A 7,607-nucleotide genomic window follows, 5' to 3' on the forward strand; every position below is an offset into this window, starting at 1 on the left:
AGTGTGCCTGTGCGTACAGGTCAAGGGGATCAGAGCGGCAGCAATTCCACTGAAGTACCTGAAAGAGGACCATGTCTAAAGAGTTTGGAGCCCAGACATTCCATTTCAAATGAGGCAAACTTCCTCCAAAATATTTCCCCAATATTTCAGCTTCCTTCCTGGATTTACCTTTTGATTAAAAAGATTGCTTACAAGGCCCGAACTGCAAATTTAATTTTGAAAGAATTTCGATTTCTACCATTCATTCCCCCAGCAAGCTTGTGAACATTACAAAGGTTTTTCTGCACTGACTCAAGGGTATGTTTTTGTAACTGAGTCCGCTCCTATGTCTGTCTGCAGTGTTTGGGATTTCTTTTTCAGCTGAGAATAAAACCATAGTCTTGTTTATTTCAGAAGATTAAACTATCTGCCCATGGATTGTACAATAATTGTCCTCTGTGACACATCTCAGTCTCAGTTCTGTAAAGCTCAACCCTCCCTCTCTCTCTCTCTCTCTCTTTTAGCTCCACAGCCAAGTCCTGATGGTGGATATCTCATCTGCTTCTCTGACTCCATTTCAATTTGGAGGCACTAGAGAGTGACTAACATGGAGCGCCTCCAAGAGAGGGTCAAGGGCTCCAAGCAACGAGCAGACATTAAACTCACTTGTGCAAGCCATCAAGTGCTCTGCTTTTTGACCATACGCAGTTTGATGAGCCACACTACAATATAATCATTTGGCTCGGCTGGCAATGGCTCTGGAGTTAGCGAGAACGTTATACTATGATAGAGCTTTAGATTACTGCATTAGGATTATGATCCAATGAAGTGAGAGAAAGAATAAGAGAGACGCATGAGCAAGACTTGAAAACTACCACTCAGAGAGCACCTTGCTTGAAAATTTAGCAATTTCAAACATAAGCACGGATTGCTCACTTATGCTCTGGTGTGAAAAGTACTTTTGGCACAGTAAAAAGCCTTCGCTGTTATGGTGAGCTTGTTGATTTATGTATGTTGTAAGATTAGAAAAGCAATTTTAGGAATTGTAGATTCAGTCATTAAAATGTATACATTGGGTAACAATGTATTTGAAATGAAGGGGATTGTCAATGCAGAAATAACTTTTTAGCCAGGTGGCTTAAGTGGAGAAGGAAAATCATTTCATCAGAAGAGCAAGTTATTGTACGAAACTTTTTCAATTTTTTTTTGTTTTGGAAAAATTGATAAGTAAAGTATAATAAAAGAGAAAGTTATTATATTTTGATTAAAGATTACAAGGGCAAAAAGTTGTTTGCAATAATGTTCACAAATGAATCACAATAGAAAATAGATAGTAAACAGGGTTGATTGCAAAGACAAATCAATTTGTTAGCAATAATGTGTACAAATGAATCAAAAGATTTTGTGTTGACAAAAAAAAAAAGAGAAAAGAAAAAAGAAATGAAAGTCCTCGAGCAATTAAATTTTCTACTATAAAACAAATTGGATCATGCCAGGGGAGAACTAACCAGAATGCAACAGTAGTCATTTGGCTCATTTCTAAGGAAGGAAGTTCTTTTAGCAAAGTGAAAGTAATTCTCTATTTAAGTTCTTAACCTGCAGAATACACAATAAAGAATTTAAAACATGCTGGAGAGAAAATACCGGAGAACTGCCTGCTTGAATTCACACTAATTAGTCAGCTTGGCTTTTCAAAATAAATGATTGCATGGTTTATCTGCTATTTGGATGATTAATTCCTGCAAAGAGTCTTTTTCTGTCCTCTGCGAGTCTATCGCTTGCCGCAGGAGAAACGGACACAAAATAATTTGGAGTAAGGCAGACCGTCTAATGAGGTTCTCACTGCGTTTCCCCACCACACCGAACCATTACAGATGCAAATTTCTTCATGTTTATTCCATGCGTATATGTAATCGGCCTGTGTACTCTACGGTCATTTTCTCATTAATGCGATTCAAATATTCAGTTTGCCCTTAATTATTCCTTTCCCATTTCAACCGACACCACAGATGCAGGTAAAATGGAAGATTTTCATCATGTCAGATCAAACGCCGATCAAGTCAACAGGCCGTGTAAACCAGGTGTCCTTGAGCTTCAAGGCCTGTCAGGTCATGTCAGTGCAGTCGTCTCCGGCGCACACGCTGTTGCTGTTTTCCCATGTTTGGCTGATATTATGTATTATGTAGACACTGAGGGAGTGGATTGTCAACACTTAGTGTTTGGCATTATGCAGTGGAAACCTTCTTCACATGCTGTAACCAAGGCTGCCATGCCGACTCTATTAATCATTTAACCACCGGGACAAAGGCTGGTTATGGTGGTCAGCTGAGGAAGCTTTCTAGCAGCCTTTTAGCTGAATTAGATGAGGGGGGCCGGTTTTTCCTCTCTCATATCATGATGGCAGCTTCCCCTCAGGGGCGATGAGGTTTAGAAGGGCATGTTGTGGTTGGTGGCAGTTGAACCGCAGATGAGGCTGCCCTTTAAAGGCCCATATACCTGTCTAGATGTGTCCTGGGGAGCAGTCACTGACATTAAAACTCAATTAGTGGACGACTCTGTAAATACTGCATGAGCCCGACGCTTTGCTAATGAAGGCCCAGAGCACGGTTCCCGCTCTACATCTTGATATGTCAGGACCGTGGCTGCCTGCGAGCCAGCGTGTCAGTCCAAAGGGAGGTTAAAATGCAGATGAGTGTTGACAGTCGGGTGCAATTGTCATTCAGCGCGTCTTGTGCCCTCCCCGGGGTCTCATCTTGCTTTACTGTGGTGCTTCACTCCTCTTTGGCTCCTGCTCATCATCACGCATACCAATACGCAGGGTAAATTGAGATATGAGCTGCATTTTAATATGAGCTGCACCGGGTCAGTCTATTTTGTCCTGAAGCGCATTCAGAGCGCTGACTGAAAATGTGTTCTGTATCGCCTGAACTGCCTGTGCTGCATGTGGCCATCTAAAATGCTTTGTTTTAATTTCTAGCTTCTCATGTAACAAAAAGGGTGTGCGTTTAACACGTTTCACCACTCTTTTTACTGATTATTGAATGGATAATTAGTCCAGAATTGAAAGTGTCATTATTTATTAAACTCAACCCGTAATACAGTGCTAACTTTCTTCCGTGGAACAAGTTTAGCAGTATGTTGGCATTCTGAATCTTTTTGTCATTACAGTGAATAAAACTATTTTTGGAGTATGTTTTGCAAGAAAATACTATTTCAGTCTTTCTCCTTCAAAATTTTACATTTAGTTCAATGTGTTACTTGCCAATTGTTTGTAATTATTTGCAAAATTTACTATCAAATTCTTGTAATAATTGGCAATAATTGGAGTATGTTTTATAAAAAAATATCTCAGATTTTCTACTTCAAAATCTCACTATAATTTAATGTGTTACTTGTACTGTAGATTGTTTGTAATTACGTGCAAAATTTACTATCAATTTCTTGTAAATTGCTCATTCTTGTATATTGCGCCAGTAATTGAAGTATTTTTTACGAAAAAAAAAATACTATTTCAGTATTTCTACTTCAAAATCTTACTATAATTCAATGTGTTACTTGTCGATTCTTTGTAATTATTTGCGAAATTTACTCGCAATTTCTTGTAAATTACTTGTTTTTGTATATTACGCCAATAATTGGAGTATGTTTTCCAAAAAATACTATTTTAGTATTAATCTCACTATAATTCAATGTTACTTTTACTATTTGAAGTACGTTTTACAAAAAAAATACTATTTCAGTATTTCTACTTCAAAATCTCACTATAATTCAATTGTTGATTCTTTGTAATTATTTGCGAAATTTACTATTAATTTCTTGTAAATTGCTTGTTCTTGTATATTGCGCCAGTAATTGATGTTTTACGAAAAAAAAACTCTTTCAGTATTTCTACTTCCAAATCTCACTATAATTCAATGTTATGTGTCGATTCTTTGTGAAATTTACTATCAATTTCTTGTAAGTTGCTTGTTCTTGTATATTACACCAGTAATTGGAGTACGTTTTACAAAAAATACTATTTCAGTATTTCTACTTATATTCTTTGTAAAATTTTCTAGAAATTTCTTAGTGAAAACTGTTTCTACATTACTTTTTTTTTTCATTGTGGAAACCAGGGGGCTGTCAAGCTCCAATAAAAACACCCTAAAACAGGTCCATATGCATTATATTACAAGTATTTGGAAGTCATATGATCTTTGTATGAGAAACAGGATAAAATTCATCTTGCCTGATAGCCGTGGTCACAATTCACTTTCACTGTATGAAAAAAAAGCAGCTTGGATATTCTGCTTTAAATAACTCATGACATGAGGGTGAATAAATGATAACAGATTTTTCATTTTTGGCTGAACCATCCCTTTAACAGATACTGATAAATATTATTTAATGGAGTTAATGAACGCCTGCCAGACATCTGTTTGGAACCTTTCATTATATTTTAAAATGTAATTATCTTTGTGAAAATGAGACAGTGATTCTCTTACTATGAAGGATATTTGTCCAAAAAGAGGAATGTTACAATCAACAGATCTGGTGCAAATGCCAAAAACTCATAATAAAAACATGGATGTCTTCCAGCATAAGCAACATACGAAACAAGTAGTTTTCACAGAATAAATATCCTTTCATGTGTATCACAATATGAGGATGAATGAACTGTTCATTATTTTCCCCTCAGGGTCTTTGTTTCTGACTGTGCTTTAACTCTCTGCAGCTGTCAGTTGTTTTCGTTCTTGAAGTCTAGTGCATGTGCTGCCCACACTGTAACAGGCTGTGACCTCGCAGCGGTGACAGTCTGCCAGAACTGATTTCCGTTGACTCACTTTTGCTGTGACCACTGCGAGTCCTTCACAGAGCTGCACGGTTACATGGCTTGTTGGTTTCATCCAGTTACTGTTGTGCAGTTGGGCAAGAGTCTTGTCTGCATGCAAGCTACCTACAATACATATACAAAGCTACTATTAGATTAAAATCTGTGTCTGGCTAAATCTTAATCAGAATCTCAATTAAAGTGATAGCAACAAAATGTAATGTATCTATCTATACAAAAACTGGTTTAAATATATATATTCATATATATGTATATATACATATACTATATATATATATACTGTATATATATATATATATATATATATATATATATATATATATATATATATATATATATATATATATATATATATATATATATATATATATATATATATATATACAGTATATATATATATAGTATATGTATATATACATATACTATATATATATATACTGTATATATATATATATATATATATAAATAAATGCTGACATATATATGATATATATATATATATATATATGACATATATATGCAACATATATATTTTTTCATTTTCATTTTTGTCATTTTTTAAAAATCCATTTCACATTTTAACCAAACATGTATTTCAAACATGTATACCACATAGGAACTTTACTTTTGAGTGATGACTGATAAATGAATCCTGGTTTTAACTGGTTCATCAAAACAAACTATAGTCAAATAAACTAGTCTAAAAATCCCTTGAGTTTCTTGAGAAATCATAAACATTCTTCTCACCTTATTTTTAACATAAGACCGGATGCAGCTATTTGTAGAAGGCTGTATAATACAGCTCACTACGCTGCTGCTTGATATTGCAAACTGGCATTTTTAAATCACATTATTTTAATATATTGTCAGAATCAAAGACACACTGGTTTGTAGCACAAATAGTTTTACTGTTATTCTTGCTATTCCTCTAGATATTTACGTGTAGTGGATCGGAAGTCCCACACACTTACAGAAAATATCTTACTTTCGCATTGCAAAATAAGGTGGATAATGTATGACAAATGTTATATGCACTACCTCTAGTACGCACTGTGTACACTAAGTAGTATTGTGAGGTATTTAATTCCTCAAAATTAGGCTGTGAGCATCTGGCATGCTTTTTTATTGCATGCCGTGTTTTAATGCCTGTTGAAATCTGTTTGATTTCATTGAAATTATACATAATAATAAAAAAAAAAATCTTTGTGCTGACGAGCTGCAGCATGCACTGTGTATTTACCCCGGGAGCATTTATCAATAAAAATATTATTTCCATGAAATGTCATAAGCTGCTGCTTAGATACCCGGCTCGTGTCTTTCAAAGAGGATTTTCATTTCTTCCATTCTTTCATGTAGTCGTAAACACAGACTTTGAAGAGACCTGTCACGCTGGCTGTCGGCTACAGGTGCGAGCAGACTGTTCCAAGATGGGCCGTTCCAATTGTCTGTGGTGGCAAAGAAACAACAATCGCAATGTCATTCTACCTTAACTTAGCTGACAAGAGACAAGAAACAAGGTATAAAGACATCTGCGGCAGGGAGACGAGTGCTGCGCTGTCCATGCATGACTGCATGGCACCAGAACAGTTACATCACTGGGCCTTTACATTTCAAGAGCTCTTTATTCATGATAGTCTCCGAGAATATGAAGCCTTTTGGAGTGGACCGGCAAAATAGTGTTATATATGGAGTAATACCTTTACAATAATCACACTCAAGTGAAGTTACTTCAGACCAAACGACTTAGAATTAATTCTTATCCACCAACACATGTTCATTTTAATTAAAAGTTTTTTTTTTTTTTTAATCCGGCATTTTTAAAGCACCCACTCCTACAGAGCTGGTCAGAGGACAGGGCAGCTGGCCAAGCCCCAGAGACCAAGCTGCTCTTCAGGAACATTTGTATTTGAGCCTGGCCTGGCCTCCACTAATCCCTCTTAGGGCATCCATCGCATCACTCTCTCCCGGCTCTCCTCGTGATCAATACACAAAACATCAAAGGCTAGGAGGAGATGGGCCTATTCTTTGAAGCCGTGTGTGTAGAGCTGGATTTGCTGAGCTAACATCGTCCAGTGAAGCCACCTTTTGATTGAGCTTGTTTGGCCGGAGCTACTTCTGTTTGCTGAGGGGCAGAGGAGAATCTAATGAAGAACAGCCAATGTCTCTCTGTTATCTCTCATCTCTGTCAAAGCCAATACAGGAGCACTGCCAGATTTTTTTATTTTTTTTTCCATTGGACACATTTCAAACAGATAAGCTATTCGACATGTATTCCTATATATACTACAAAATATATATTAAATATAAAATCAGTTTGACAATGTAGACTTGAAAAAAAAAAATACAGTATACACTCACTAGCCAAACAGTTTGGAATAATTACAATTGTTTAAGGTTTTTGAAAGAAGTCTCTTATGTTCACCAAGGCTAAATTTTTTTGATCACAAAAACAAAAACCGTAATATTGTGATTGATCTGTTTTAAACAAGTGAATGCATCCTTGCTGAATACATTTTTTAAACATTTGATAAACATTGATATTAGTAAGAAAATAATGTTTCTTGAGCACCAAATCAGAATATTAGAATGATTTCTAAAGGATCACACTGAAGACTGGAGAAATGGCTGCTAATAATTCATCTTTGCCATCACAGGAATAAATAATATTTTAAAATATATTTAGAGGTATTTTAACCTGTAATAATATTTCACAATTTAATGTAATAATTAAATTTTTAATAATAATAATAATAATAAAATAAATGCAGACTTGGTGAGCATAAACAACTTCAAAACT

The sequence above is a fragment of the Sinocyclocheilus rhinocerous genome, unplaced genomic scaffold (assembly GCF_001515625.1).
Source record: "Sinocyclocheilus rhinocerous isolate Xijiao unplaced genomic scaffold, SAMN03320098_v1.1 scaffold1938, whole genome shotgun sequence".
Taxonomy (NCBI): Eukaryota; Metazoa; Chordata; class Actinopteri; order Cypriniformes; family Cyprinidae; genus Sinocyclocheilus; species Sinocyclocheilus rhinocerous.